General features: G+C 46.9%; 1 long non-coding RNA gene across 1 annotated transcript in view; it reads left to right on the forward strand.

Moving 5' to 3' along the window:
* The first annotated feature begins 1651 nt into the window (after positions 1–1651).
* Positions 1652–16200, forward strand: part of LOC115893684 — a 108026-nt gene continuing 93477 nt past the window's right edge. Inside the window, exons 1-2 of the long non-coding RNA XR_004053750.1 lie at positions 1652–1709; positions 2953–3039. This is a non-coding gene — a long non-coding RNA (uncharacterized LOC115893684). The remainder of the gene's footprint in view (positions 1710–2952; positions 3040–16200) is intronic.

A 16200-nucleotide genomic window follows, 5' to 3' on the forward strand; every position in this document is an offset into this window, starting at 1 on the left:
AAATGATCAAGGGCAATTTGCTTAATCATTTGGAGCTTCATTTCTCCATCTTTAAAGGGTATATAATGACTAAAATCTGGAGATTGTTGTGAAGATGCTGCGTGTCAAGAGCTAAGTACGTGGCAGGGAGCAAAACTTGATAAATATACGTGTGAACACCCTGTCAATGATGGCAGCATGCCCTAAGGTTTCTCATAGGACACCTCTCCTACGCTTCCTACTTCATTGAGAAAATGGAAACAGTCAAAGGAGGACGTCCACAAACTTCTACCACTGCATCTACCAACTACCAGCATCTGTCCATTCATGCGCTGCGCTTCCCTCATGATACTGTGGATGAACAGTCCATGCTGCTTTCTAAAGCCAACTCCTCCCCCAGTGTGGGCATTCCCCCCCGGCTTTCACTTCCAGTGGTTCTTTCCTCTCTTATATATCATCAACTTTTAGCACCATATGAGACCATTTCAGTCTGATATAAACCTGCTGCTATTATGCTCCAATGGGAAGAAAATCCTTCTCTTGATCCCATTTCTCTTTTCATCTCCTGCCATATCTTTGCTTCTTATTTCAGCAAAAGTCCTCAAAAGAGTTGGCACCAGCCAGTAAGGCCTTCTCCCCACCACTGTGCTGAAACCATTCTTGTCAAGGTCACCAGTGACCCCCTCATGGCTAGATCTAGTGGGCAGTGTTCAGCCTGCATCTTGCTGGACCTATCAGCAATGTTTTGATTCAGGTGGTGCCACCTGCTCTCCCAGATGATCTGCCCAGATGATTCTCCCTCACCTCCTTTGCTTTCTCATCTCTTGTTAGGCCTCCTAATGGTGGCTTTGGTCATCTTCTCTATATGATCTCACTGAGTCTTGTGACTTGAAATATCAGCTGTATACTGATGACCGCAATGTTTACCTCTCTCCTGAACTTGAGATTTGCATATCCAATAGCTTCAGTAAGCCTTCTCTGACCTATTTAGAAGTGCACAACCTTCCTGCATTTGCCTGAATTCTGATAGACTTCTCAGGCTCAACCTGCCCCAAACAGAACCGCTGACCCGCTCCCCCGTAAACCCATTCCAAATCTGCTCTAGCTATGGCCTTTTCTATCTCTGCTGACGACAACTCCAACCTTCTAGTTGCTCCTTAGGTCAAAAAATATAGTCATCTTTGTCTCCTTTCTCTCACACACTTCATCCAGTTTACCAGGAAATATTCTACTTTTGGCTCTACGTTAAAAAAAAAAAAAATATATATATATATATATATATGGAATCTGACCAATTCTCATACTTCCGCTCCTCCCACTCTGGTTGGAGCCACCTTCATCTCACACCTGAGTCACTGTAGTACCCTCTTAATAGGGTCTCCCTGACTCCACTCTTCCTCTCATTCCCATTTGTATTAGTCTGTTCTCACGCTGCTAATAAGACATACCTGAGACTGGGTAATTTATAAGGAAAGAGGTTTAATTGACTCACAATTCCACGTGACTGCGGAGGCCTCACGATCATGACAGAAGGCAAGGAGGGGCAAAGTCACATCTTACATGACGGCAGGCAAGAGAGAGTTTGTGCAGGGGAACCCCCATTTATAAAACCATCAGATCTCATGAGACTTATTCACTACCACGAGAACAGTATGGGGGAATCTGCCCCCATGATTCAACTATCTCTACCTGGTTCTGCCCTTGACACATGGAGATTATTACAATTCAAGGTAAGATTTGGGTGGGGACTCAGCCAAACCATATCACCATTATAACAACCACAAGGATCTTTTTAAAGCCTAAGAAAGATCACATCGCTCCCCTGCTCAAAACTCTGCAGTGGCTCCATATTCCCCTTGGAGTGAAAGCTGAAGCCCTCCCTCCTCCCTGCTTTTACCTTATGTGCTACTACCCTCACTGTGGCTTACTCTACTTTAGCTTCACTGACCTCCTTGCTGCTCCCAGATGATGTTCTGCCCTGGGGCCTTCGTTCAAGCTATTTCCTTGGCTGAAAAACTCTTTTTCAAGGTATCTTCTTGGCACACTCACATTTCCTTCAAGTCTTTGTTCAAGTCTCACTTTTTTCTTTTTTCTTTTTTTAGATAGTCTCACTCTGTCACCCATGCTGGAGTGCAATGGTGCAATCTTGACTCACTGCAACCTCTGCCTCCCAAGTTCAGCAATTCTCCTGCCTCAGCCTCCTGAGTAGCTGGGATTACAGGCACCCACCATCATATCTAGCTAATTTTTGTATTTTTGTAGAGATGGGGTTTCACCATGTTAGCCAGGCTGGTCTTGAACTCCTGACCTCAGGTGATCTGCCCACCTCAGCCTCCCAAAGTGCTGGCATTACAGTTGTGAGCCACTGCGCCCGGCCAAGTCTCACTTTCTTGGTGAGACCACACTAACCACTTACTTAAAATTGCAGCCTGCCCCATGCCCCGCACTCCCTGCCCTGCATTTGTAGTCTGGAATGTCCAGGTACTTAGCAGTCCCTTGGTCTTTTGAATAAATTTGCCAGAATGTCCCTCTCTGAGACTTCCACACAAGTTTTTTCCTCTTTATTTTTTGCCATGGGTAGGAGATGGTGAATGCTCACACAGTGTGACTCTCAGTATTTTCTTCCTGCTGACTTTCTCCTCCTTGGATCCACAGGTACACCTGATTCAGGTACTCTGTCTCCATTCAGGGTGTGTTCTTCCCCTAACTGGGTGGTTGCTTCCTTAGAATTAGCAGGCAGTCTTGATAATGAACTGCTTGAAAATCTTATATAACTGGACGTCCGATGTCAGCCCCAAAGAAATAGTCATTGTCTCTCCTTTGATATGCACAGCTAAATAGGTCTGTGGGATTCCAATGCAAGGCTGGATCCCTGATGGAAATTTTATCATTGTCATTACCTGTTTGCATCCATAACACACTGGGAGCTTCTTGTGTCCAGGGCTGCTGTCTTATTCTCAACACCTATCACAGGCTCAACGTGTGGTTGGCACACAATAAATTCTTGCAATGGAACAAAATCATGATCAACTGTCAACGAGCCTGGCCATTGACCTTCTGGTGAGTAGAATTTGGAAACTTGGTAAGACCTTCTTACTTCCGGGAGGTTAAATTTGTTAATCTATGGTTGAGAGGTTTCTTTTTTCACAAGCGGGAAATTCCCATCAGCCCACCTTAATCTCAAGGCACACCCAGGGACAGTCCTGAAAGAGAGTGAGAAAAAGATGTGCAAAAGAGTAGAAGTGATCAGGCTCCTAGAAGGCATCTGGCAGTGGCGGGTGGCAATCAAGTGTGTTGTGAGAGGGAGCTCAAGGTCCTCCTGGGCAGGAGGAAGGCTGTGGCTGGAAAGGAACATTTGATCTTATATAACTTTGCTGTCACCTCTGGTGGCCTGTCCTATGCTTCAATCATACTTGTCATCTTTGTGGGGATGAATGTTTTTGAACATTTTTACATGCATTTTTGCCTTTTCATCCTCACAACGATCTCACATAGTAGATATTGTTACTATCTTTGTTTTAAAATGACGATTGAGTATCTAGTATGTGCTGGGCTCTGTGCTGAGCATGTAACAGACACCACGCCGTTGGATCCTCACAAGCATTTACAAGGAAGGTGTTATCCCCACCGTACAGAACAAAGTGTGTTTATTTTCTCTTGCCGCATAACAAATTGTGAAACTTACTGGCTTTAAACAATGCTTGTTTATTATCTCACAGCTTCTGTGGGTCAGAAGTCCAGGCATGGTGTAGCTGGGTTCTTTGCTCAGAGTCTCACCAGGATGAAAGCAAGGTGTTAGCCAGAGCTGTGATCTCACTGAGACTGAGGGTCCCTTCCTAAGCTCATCTGGGTTGTTAGCAGAATTCACTTTGCTGCTGCAGTTGTCCCTATTTTTTGCTGGTTATTGGTTTGAGGTTGCTCTTAGAACTGAAGGCCACCCTCAACTCCCAGCCCAGTGATTCCATCCATAGGCAACTCAGTGTGCTGAGGCACACGGGGTGGGGGGTTGGGAGCATTCTCTGACCACCTTTTTGTTTTTTTTTTCCTTTTTTGGGATAATGAAACTTTTATTTCTTCATTTCTGATCATTATCATTACTTCTTTTTTCAAGATTATGTTAGTAGCTAGGATTGGCAGTACAGCTTCTTAACCTCAATAGGAAAATTTTCAGCCTATTACCACTAAGTATAATATTTGCTGTAGACTTAAAAAAATTATTTTATTTCATTTCATTTTAACTTCCGGGGCACGTGTGCAATATGTGCAGGTTTGTTACATATGTAAACGTGTGCCATGGTGGTTTGCTGCACCTATTAACCCATCACCTAAGTAGTATTAAGCCCATCACACATTAACTATTTTTCCTGATGCTCTCCCTCCCCCTCCCCCCAACCCACAGGCCCCAGTGTGTGTTGTTTCCCTCCCTGTGTCCATGTGTTCTCATTGTTCAGCTCCCACTTGTGAGTTAGAACATGTGGTGTTTGGTTTTCTGTTCCTGTGCTAGTTTGTGAAGGATAATGGCTTCTAGCTCCATCCATGTCCCTGCAAAGGACATAATCTTGTTCCTTTTCATTGCTGCATAGTATTCCATAGTGTATAGTACCACATTTTCTTTATCCAGCCTATCATCGATGGGTATTTGAGTTGATTCCATGTCTTTGCTATTGTGAATAGTGCTGCAATGAACATATGAATACATGTATCTTTATAATAGAATGATTGATATTCCTTTGGATATATACCCAGTAATGGGATTGCTGGGCTCTGACCACCTTTTAATTTTTTTAAGTAAAAAAATTTAAAATCATCTAGGTTTGCATAAATCGATGTGCAAATATAGTAATTGGGCAGTTTAGAAATTTTAAATCTTATTTTATTCTAGATTCAGGGGTACACATGCAGGTTTGTTACGTAAATATATTGTGTGATGCTGAGGTTTAGGCTTCAGCTGAACTTGTCACACAAATAGTGAACATAGTACCCAGTAGACAGTTTTGCAATCCATGGTCCCCTTCCTACCTTCCCTCACTGTGGAATTCTCAGTATCTATTGGAGTCCCCAGTATCTATTGTTCCCATCTTTATGTCCATGTGTAGCTCCTGCTAACAAGTGGGAACATGTGGTATTTAGTTTTTGACTTCTGCAAAAATTCACTTAGGATAATGACCTCCAGCTACATCCATCTTGCTGCAAAGAACATGATTTTATTCTTTTTATGGCTATACAGTATTCCACAGTGTATATGTATCATATTTCCTTTATTCAACCCACCCTTATTGGGCACCTAGGTTGGTTCCATGTCTTTGCTATTGTGACTAGTGCTGTGATAAACATGTGAGTGAGGTGTCTTTTTGGCAGTATGATTTATTTTCCTTTGGGTAGATACCAAGTTATGGAATTGCTGGGTCTGACTACCTTTTTATAAAGAGCTCGCCTGATTAGGTCAGGCCCACCCAAGATCACCTCACTTTTGATTAACATGAAGTCAACTGATTGGTAATCTAATCATGTGAGTGATACCCCACACTCAAGGGGAGGGTATTGCATAGTGAGGTACACCTGGAGTGGAGAGCTTGGGAACCATCTTAGAATTATGCTTACCACCCTAAGGCTCAGAGGACTTCAATGACTTGCCCAAGAGAGACCCCATGGCCTGTAAGTGGCAGAGATACAACTGAAATCCATCTCATAAGAGCCCATTGTAGTTGTGCTGCTGTAGGAGCAGTGGGTATGAAGATTAATGGTAGAGTTGAGATTTGGGGACACAGACCTTGAAACCTTTCCCCTTTTGGTAGGTAACAGTAATGAAGAGAACTTCAATAGTCCCACAGGCAGGGCTTGATTGACCATAGAGGCATGCCTTAGGGACCCAGAGAGGCTGTGTACTTATCTTTGGCTCTGTTCAATGGTGTTGCAGAGGTTTAGATTATAGAATCATAAGCTGTCAGGGTTTGCAAGGCACTCAAGAGAATCAGCTAGTCCAGAGTTTCCAAATTATTTCATGGAAAGTTTGTTCCAAAATGGCAATCATTATAAAAAGAAAAGAATTCATGGTGAAATAAGCTTGGAGAACCCTGGGTTAAACACAGTAGAAGATGCTGCTTCCCTGTAGGACTTTGGTTGCCTTTCAGGTATTAATAGGCTTCAAGAATCCGTAAAAGGAGGAAAGTATGTTGGACCTCAGAACACTTCCTTGTTGTATGTAAATGGAGAGCCAAGGTTTGGGAGAGGATGCAGATACACTAGTCTAGGTAGTTATTGGTGACAGTTGGACTGTGTGGTTTCTCAGGTCCGCTGTCACTCTCTGAGCCCCCAAGGGAGATTAGTGATTTGGGATGAGAGTGGGGTTCTGCTGGGGATGATGGCACACTGTGTCTTACCAAGGAATAGCAGATGGCCAGATGCTGGGGGCCTCAGGTTGAGGTGTGAATAATAGGCACCCCTTTTCAAATATAGCCTGAAGGGGGGATTGCAGCCCCTTATGTGAGAATCGGGGCTGGCAGAGGGGAGGAGGAAGCTTGTCGTTGCTCTGTTACTGAATAAAGAGAAGGGAGCTGGCACCTGTTTGTTTGATGGGAAGACACCTGCTCAGAGATTACCAGGAGATAAATGGCTCCGTGGAGGATCGGAATAGCAGATGCCCCAGATGACCCAGCCAACATGAAATAACCCAGGGACTGGATTTTCTTTTGTTTGTTTTGTTTGCTTTTTTTTGTGTGGTCTTGTTTTTCCTGATCACGGGCTTCTAAGTTTCAGGGGAGTAATTGGATGAGGATTGGGAGGCATCTGAGGCTCTGAGGCTCTACCTGGGCATTCCCGAGGAACCGTAGAGGAGCTCACTGTGGGGAGGGACCTGAGCCATTGCCTGTCTCGGAGGTGCATGGAGCAGTCCCACCCCCAGGGGGAGGGGAACTGCTGTGTTTCTGTTCCTTCCCAGAAGAGCCCTGGGAAAGAAAAAAGATGATCAATCTGAAAATTCAGCTCCATAAGCAATGCCATAAAAATCACATCCATTTGCCGAGAAAGGCTCATGGCTAATGTGTCAAAACAAGGCTGTGTGCTCACAGCATCAAACCCTGATCGATCTTCTTAAGGGGGCCAGGAGGCTGCCTCTCAGGGAGGATATATTCCAGCTGCTGTCTGAAGCACTAGAGGGATTGGCTGTGACCCTCAGCAGTCTCTGTCCCCTCCCTGTTCTCTGCCCCTGCCCCGCTAACCATGAGTGGGATAACACTTTTATCAGAGAGGAGACTGCATAGGACTTGAGGCAGGGACATGAGGGCAGGGTGCCCTAGATGAGGTGAGGAAGGGGCAAGTAGTGGCAGAAAAACACCCCATTTTTGGGGTCCAACAGACTTGGGCTCTAGTCTCGTTTCTTTGGCTTCCTAGATCTGGGCATTTAGTCAAGTGCCTTACCCGTGTTAAAGTTTCCCCTTCTGTAAGCTCTACAGTTTGGCCTGTCTGCCTCATTGGGCTGTGGGGAGAGTTAACCCAAGGACGTGAGGTTTCTTGGTAAACTGTGTTTGAACAGGAAGAGGCATTTGAGGGTGACCAGAACAGGCCTTCATGTATAGATATGGAAGCTGAGTCTCAAACAGATGAAACAACTTGGTTCAAGGTCAGCCTGGGAGAGAGTGGTAAAATCATTATTATTAATTCTAAGCCAAGGCCCATGCAGAGTGGGATCCAAGGTAGTGTTTCCTTAGCACAAAACTTCACTGCTGTCACCAGGACATCTGACCACACCCTCCCACCGCCCCCATCCCACTAGCAGAGTCTTAATGGGACCTCTGCCATGCCAAAGCAGCCTCTCTGCTGAAATAATTTTGGCAGCTGTCTGCTCTGGGAGGCAGAGACATGAAGAGAAAGCAAACCCTTTTCCCTGGACCTGCTGAAATGTCACCCTTGGACATGGCTGTGAAGCCTCTGTTCCCAGGGGAGCAAGCCTGGTGGCTCTTGTAATTAAATCTCATTTCTGTCCCCCCTTGCTGTTCCCCAGGTACCTGGCCTTTTCTGGTTCTTGCTTATTGCTGGGGGGCCAAGACCATTCTGTGGGGTTCAGGTGCTCACCAGGAAGGTGCCACTTCCCTCCTAGGGGAGTACTTGGAGCACCAGTCTGACTCGACTCTTACTGTAGGCTCTGCTGGGGTGAGGCATCATCTGTTCCAATGGATGGATGTGGGGGCTCAAAGGTCCCTCTGCAGACTATGAAATCCCATTGATGCTCTATTCTTATATTTCTCATATAAAAGGAATACATTGACTAGGTCCCCAAAAGGGTAAGGAAGAGAAGGAGATTTCCTGGAGACCTCAAGAATCTTAGAGTTGAAAGAGACCTTATGTGAAATCTTGTCCAGGCTTTCACCCAGGGCAGAGGCCCTACCCACAGCGACCAGCTTGTTTGACAGGTCCAGTGACCAGCAGCTGTCTACCTCACAGGCTTCCCATCCCATGCAGACAGCAGTTCTCATTGTTAGGAAGTTTGCTTCATTGAAACAAGCCTTCTGGGAACTTCTACACTTCCATCCTGCTCAGCCTTGTAGAGTCACAGCCTAGTCATAACCATCATTCTGTGGGTGTTTACTTTGTGCCTCTCTTTGTTTGAAGAGCCTTGCATATGTTAACTCATTTAACCTAGGAAGTAAGAAGCATTACAGCTATTTTATAGATGAGGAAAATGGGGTACAGAGAAGCCAAGAAACGTGTCATAGGTCACCCTTCTAGTAAATGGCAGAGCTGAGACTTGAACGCAGGCACCCTGGCCCCTAAGCACACCCTTTAAACCTCTGAACTGCCAGGTAGGTCTCAGCTTCCCTCTCTTCAAGTGGCTGTCTGTCTCATATTTGAAACTGTCAGTTGTTCTCAGTGGAACACTTTGAATCTTTGCCGCTCTTTCTAAACCCTAGGTATCCTGGTCACTCTCCTCTGTTTTAAAACGAGATAGAGCATAACCCAGGGGTCCAGATGGGCCCAACCAAGGTGGAATATAGACAGGCTGTTTTTTTCTTCCTTCTAATTGTACCCTTTTCAGACTTCTTTCTCTTCTGAGTAGCTGTACCACCATATTGAGCTTGTGGTCAGCTCAGACCTCAAGATCTTTTTCTCATAGGTCTCTGCCAAGCTAGAACTCCTTTATCTTGAACTTGTCCAGTTAATTCTTTGAACCTAAATGTAGGACTTCATACTTCACACTACTAGATTTCATCTGTGTGATTTTGGCTCATATTCTAGCCTGCTGAAATAGTGAGAGTCTTAGTCTTCCATGCAATTAATTTCTCCAAAGTTTATCACATGCAGATTAGGTAATCATCCTTTCTCAAACTTCATCCATGCCATTGGTAAAAATGTTGAATGAGACATAAGATGAGCCTTGTGTCTCTTCTCTAGAGAAAGATTTCCCACTGGGTGGCAGGAAATCATTCTTTTGAAATACAAATGTTTGTAATTTTTGTCTTCGTAATTCTATATTAATCCTACATTGAATGCCTAACTATATTTCAGGCAGAGTGCTAGGCACTGAGCAAGCACAGATGTTCAAGTCAAAATCCTTGCTTTCACAAAGCTCCCCCCGGAGTTGGGGAGATGCACAAAGACAAATAATGATGCCATCTGAAGTCAGGAGTGCTGGGAGCGTGTGGGGAATGGGCCCTGAGGGGCATTTTTGATTTGATCATCTAGCTATTTGGGTACCATCATCATTTTAACTCAGTCATCCTCTCTACTTTGTGACTCATTCTCTGGCTTTATTTCCTCTGCATTTAGAATGATAACCCCAAATTCAACAGTGCCCCTGGGAGCCTGTGTGTGTAGGTGTGGAGGACAATGGAGATTAGAGATAGAAAGAAAGGAGTGTTAAGTTTCCTCTTTTGAATCGACAGAAGGGGTGAGTCAGACACAGAATATGTTAGAGACAGGCTTTGGCTTTGGAGGGATTTCCTGGGTGATCCTGACACTGGTTATCCCCTAGAAGAGGAGAAATGAGGAAACTGATCTGTGAAGGGGGTGAGGCCTTTGCTTTGGAGGGGTTTCCTGGGTTACACTGATGCTGCTCATCCCCTAGAAGAGGAGAAATGGGGAAACTGAGCTGTGACGCGGGTGGGGGTTGGGGTGAAATATGGGGGAAGATGGATATTTTGTTGCTCAGCCCAAGTGAGGTTTTGCCCATGGCTTCACGACTTGACAGTTGTGACGTTCCTGGTCATCGAACACATTCATCTTACCAAATATACAAGTCACTCCAAAGACAACCCAAAGTGATTTTTGAATTGTTTGGGCCACAGCCCACTTTGACCTCTGTTGGCCCTTGTGCCCCTATTTCATGCTGGGTGACTGCTCACCCCAGGCCATCACAGACCACATCTGGTCCAAGAAGAAACCTTGATGCGAATGCTTTATAGTAATGTTTGCCCCCCAGCTCGGAAAGCTCAGCTGGGTGTTAGAGCACGGTAATTCATGCCAGAGGTTGCTCCTTGCAATTTCTCTTTTTCTCCCTCTCCCCCTGCTTTCCTCCCCCAGTGGGAGAGGAAAAGCAGCTATGCTTATAGAAAGATTGATTAGTTAAGCAAGTCAATTATATCTCTTGCCGAGAGCAACTGTATATTAAGTAATGCAGCAAAAATGATTGTCTGCACAGATCCATTTTGTGGAACAGCTGTTCCAGAGGCCCGGAAAGAGAAGACGAAGGTTAAAATCCCGTAATAGTCTTCGCTCCCCATCTCACCCCACCCCATCATGCCTGGCCCTACGGGGCTCCATTTATTATGAGATGGAATAAGGTTGGGTAATGAACATGCTGGCTGCCTGCTCCATTTTGCGGGGAAACTCCCCCGCCATGCCACGTGCTCCAGGGCCTCCAACAGCGCTGGCCCTTCTGCCCTCCTGCCTGGGGGAGTTGACTGAGGCCTGCTGACAAGTGGGCACTCTCCACCTTGCTCCCGGTTCAGCCCAGCAGCTCTGATGCGGTGGAAGAGCTCTGGATGTAAAGTCTGGATGAGACCTGGGTTCAAATCCAATTGTTGCATGCCTGATCTCACTTAAGTCTTTTAATCTTTCTGAGCCCCAATTTTCTTGTTAGTAAAATGCAAAAATGTAAAAATATTTAAAAGAGATAATAAGTATGGACAAAATTTGGGGTCTCTGACATATAGGTTAGAATGATGACTTAATGCTGGATGTTATTAACATGAAACACCAGGAGGAGATGGAGAGAGGGAAGTCCATGTATGATTTACTAGGTGATGGGCAGGGCCACCAGGTAGTTTAGCCAGAAGTATTGGAAAAGACCAGATATTCATATGCCACATGTAATCAACCCAAGCTCCTTTTTCCTAATCACTGAAGCAAATGGGTAGGTTTTGCTTCCCCCCAGTTATGCCAGCCCCTTCCTCTGGGTTACAGATACTGTTTTTAACTTCCATCCTGTAAGTCTGCCCTTGGTGTTTATTTTAAACCAGTGTCTCTTGTATACAGAGTGTGGTTTGTAGGACCTCTCAGCCCCACAGCCGTGGCATTGGCAAGGAGTAGCCAGCCCCTTTGTCCCCAGTGGACAGTCCAGCAGCAGGGCTGATGCTCAGTGGGCAGTGGGGGCATCTGGGGACACCTGCCCCTTCCTGAACTTGTCCATAGGAATATTGGGGCCAAGACCAATGACTGCCTCTGTCTTCCTGACTGTTCTGGAGAGAGACTCAGCCAAATCATGAGGTTGCAATTTCTACTCCAGGTCAAACCTTTCACCCTTATCAGAAGACATCTCTCACCTCTTTTCTCTGTCTCAAGAGGGTACACCAGCTGGATCAAGCTTCCACCTGAAGTTTGTCATTGTCCCTTAATGCTTCTGGTAGAGTTCCTTCTCCCTGTTAGAAGAGAGCTGAGTTTGGAGAGGTAATCCTTCAGCTTTATCGCTGAGGTGTACCTCATTGTAAATGAGCCTATCGGATCGCCTGCTAGGACGACATCCTGTTGAAAGAGCTTCGGGGTTGGTAAATGAGCCTATCGGATCGCCTGCTAGGATGACATCCTGTTGAAAGAGCTTTGGGGTTGTATAGGTTAATCCCCTCATGGGGCAACTGAGGCCTAGAGGGGGCGTAACCTGGGTGATATGGTGGCATAGTTGGAAGAGCCCTGTCTGTGGAGTACTGGGTTTTCTTCTTCCATTGGGCATGCCTTTCTCCTCTAGGAGAGTCAGTTTTGACAAGGAGAAGGCAAGGGCAGGCTGGCTGTGTACCGCTGTGACTGTGCTAAGGGGGTCAAGTGCTTTTCTGATCTTGGGCACAGCAGTGTTCCAAGTGCAGTCACAGTGGCTGCTGGCTTCCAGGGCTGGCAGCCTGGATGGGCCCTCAGCGTCCGGGGCCAGGGCTCAAATGCAGGTCAGACCCAGGTGGCCCAGGCTCTTCTTGGCCTTCAGGGCTGAGGGACTCCAGCTCTCCTGATTTCTGAGCAGTTTCCCTGATTCATTTTTCAACCCTCAGGCCACATGTGGGCAGTTAGCATAGAAATGGCTCTTTCCTGATCTGCTTGCCTCTCCCAGGTCCATAAATAGGAATCTGCCAGTGTGTGCACAGAGGGGTGGGTGGTGGAGGGTGGTGGTGATGCTGACAGTGACCCACATGGCCATCCAGCCTTGGAAACTAGGCCCTTGGCTGGCAGAGGTCTCTAAGCAGGTACAGACAAGGCAGGTATTGCAGCTACTTCAAGAAAATGGCCTGGGGAAATGACCACCTGGGCCCCACCTCTCACAGGATGCCAGGACTGAAAGAGGTCTTAGTGGTGAGTGAGTCCAGCTCCTTGTCTGAAGCTTGAACCCCTTTGCCAACCCTCTTGGGAAATGATGGTGCAGCCCAGCCTGGCAAGACAGGAAGCGTGACCCTGGCCTCTCTCTGTCTATGTATCTTGTGCTGGAGTCAACTCAGGACTGAATGTTTGTTCAAATTAGGATCCAATTGGGTTAGGGCATCAAGTTCAACCTCTGGGACTTCCTTTCCTCACTCCTCATCCTATGCCAGGAGGAAAATACCAAATTGATCTATTAGTGATATTAAAGAGATTTTCTTCCTACTTCCCAGTTCTTGTTCCACCAGTATCTCCCAAGTGCCTGGAAAGAAAGGGCCTGAAAAAAGGCAGAGCCTTTAAGTACATGTTTTGTGGATCTTCTTTTCTGTTGAGGGCGGGAATGCAGGTCACCAGGGAGAGACGGTGTGGGGGAAGATGAGGACAACGTTTCCTACCAATAAGGGAGTGTCAGCTGTGGCGTAGAGACCCAGGCGACCAGAAGGACAGAGAGGAAATGGCTTTAGGAACCATCTAGTTCAAGCCCCTTATTTTACTGAGGAGAAAACCAAGCCAAGAAGGGGAAGAGGCCTTCTCCTGGTCACATGGTGAACCTGTGGTTTGGCTGGGGTGGGATCTAGCCAAGGATATCTATGGTTGACTGTGAATACTGGCTCTCAAGTTGCGCTGTGAATAGGGAAAAGGGATCTCAGTGGGTGCCTGCTGTGTTTTGATGAGATTCCCAGCCCCGGAAGAGAGCTTCATGGGAACCAGGGGAGGTCCCACCGGCAGTGGGACTGTAGAATCTTGGAAGCATCTCCTCCCACTTCCTGAACCACAAATACTTTCCCTACCCATGTCTTTTTTTTTTTTTTCTTTGAGATGGAGTTGTGCTCTGTTGCCCAGGCTGGAGGGCAGTGGCATGATCTCAGCTCACTGCAGCCTCTGCCTCCTGGGTTCCAGTGATTCTCCTGCCTTAGCCTCCCAGGCAGCTGGGATTACAGGCATGCGCCACCATTTCTGGCTAATTTTTGTATTTTTAGTAGAGACGGGGTTTTGTCATGTTGGCCAGGCTGGTCTCGAACTCCTGACCTCGGATGATCCACCTGCCTAGGCCTCCCAGATTGCTGGGAGTATAGGCGTGAGCCACTGTACCCGGCCACCCTACCCATGTCTTGATGTGTAAGATTCCAAGGTTGAATGTTTATTCCCTTAGTTGAATGCACCTGTGTTTTAAAAGGCAATGTGTAGCTGTGAGTGAGCTCTGTCAGATCCCTTTGTGAGTGCTTTTAGATGGGGGATGAGCAGGAGGATAGAGTGAGAGGGGAGCCTGGGAGTACAGAAGGAAAGCTGCAGAAAGGGAGACTGAGGCTCATGAAGAGGGCTGGTCCTCCTTTTACAACGTTCCCCAGCCTCTAGGCCTGGAGCTGGGGTGAGATGGCTGGGCTAGAGGTGCGGGGAAGGTGGGAGCATGGACCTGAGGGTAACATCCGGTGGGTGTTTGCTGTTACAGCCCTATCCAGGCCAGCGTCAGAGGAATTGCTAGAACGGATGTATTGGCTTCAGAGATCCACCAGACCACCCACTTATATCCTCTTGGGAGAGTTCACTTTCTCTACAAGATTCCTCCTCTAGCCTTTCCTGTGCAGTTAACTCCCTGGATGACCTATACCCCATCTCTGTTGCCTGTTGTATGACTGAACTCTCCACCACCAGGGCGTGATGTGTTCCTTAATTGACTGTAAGACCTTGGGGACAGGTCTTAGAAGGCATACAAAATTTGTGAGGCAGGCAGCGGTCCCAGGGCCCTCCTGCCCAAGAGCTGCCCCTGGTGTCCCCTGCATGTATCCTCAGAACTGGTGTGATGTCACAGCTAGGCTACAGGAGGAGTACAGTTTGTTCTTCTGGTGCTTCCAGCCTCGTGGGCAGTCAGGCACACTGATTGTATAACTGTGGGGAGCAGGAATGAGCCACATGTGTGGGTTCAGGCTGAACTTCAAGATGTGCCCTTCAAATCTGAGGGGTTTCCCACAATGTGTGGGTGATGAAGTTTCCTGCCACTCTTAATCTCTGGGCAAAGGACAGTTTCTACAGATGTCCTCAGATAACTTTGCCGTGAGTCTCAGCATCCCAGCCTGTAGTCCAGGATATTGTCCCATCCTCTAGCCCAAGTCTTTGCAGCTTCTCTTATAGCCCCCCAAAATATAGAAGAGCTCGTATGGCAGGAAATAGAGGAATATCCTTGAAAATAAAGTATACACTTCCAGCTGTAGAGGCAGTTGGCATGGAAGTTGTTACTTGCCCTGGACTGCCCATAGTATGTGGATGAAGGTAGTACTGTGGAATTGAAGGGGCAGATTGTCCCACAGCAACACCCAAAGAGTTCTGAAGTTTCTGAGCCCATGCCAAGTCCTGGCAATGTAACCTGTTCTGCTTGTACATGCCCATCTCCTCTAGCAATGGCTGGTAGCAAAAGTCTCTGCAAGGTGGTGGTGGGGGCCTGGCTGCACCCCTGATAGAGATACTAACAATTGGCTGCCAGAGCCCATGGGAGTGCCTGGGAACGAGGCTACAGCACCTGGTCTAACTTTTTCTTTGTGATGAACCTGGGAGAAAGAGAAGGAGAGAGAGAGAGAGAGAGGAAGAAGAGGAGAGGAGAGAGAAGAAAGACAGGAGAGAGAGGAAAGAGGAGAGAGCTGTAGCAAATAATGACCCTCTTGTACAGTACACTGAACAACTTGTCAGTGGCAGCGATCAAAATGGGGTGGGAGGTAAATGCTATCTCTTGTTGAAGATGGTTGAAGAGAATGTAGATGTCTGGTCTGGAGGCCAAAAGACAGGTGGGAGTGTCATAACCATCTTCTGAGGGCCTGTATGTGCAAGAGAGGACATGCTTGTTTTCCATATTCCTAATGGGCAGAAATAGGACATGTGTAGAAGCCATAAGGGACATAGATAGCCTTGGGCTCCATGCAAGAAAGAACTTTCTCCAGCTAAAGCTGACCAAGGGTGGCCTGGGCAAGTTCCTGATCACTGGATGTAGGCCATTGAGCAGAGGTTGGGAAACTTCTCAAGAGGAGAAGGAGAGTGAGAGGCAGTTGGGGTCCGTACGGAGATGACTCCAACTGAGATGTGGCATTGGATGAGATGACCTTGAAGGCTCCTTCCAACTGTAAGCTTCTCAGGTTTGAGAAGACTTGGGTCACTGATGATTTAGCTTCCGGGCTGGGCTGGGGCTCATTGTAGCTGCTCTGGGCCTGCTCCACAGTGTGCGGGAGGTGGCAGATCCCAAAGGTGACTGGGCAGATGCAGGGTGAAAGTCTCATGGGATGAATGTTCTTTGCGTGTGAGCCAGAGAGCCAGGCACAGAATCACAGTGACTGAGGGATTTAACTGAGTAAGGCTTCCCATGAGGAAAAGGAAAATTCCACCAGAACTGCCCCTTCCATACACATT

This window comes from Rhinopithecus roxellana, chromosome 15 (assembly GCF_007565055.1).
Source record: "Rhinopithecus roxellana isolate Shanxi Qingling chromosome 15, ASM756505v1, whole genome shotgun sequence".
NCBI lineage: Eukaryota > Metazoa > Chordata > Mammalia > Primates > Cercopithecidae > Rhinopithecus > Rhinopithecus roxellana.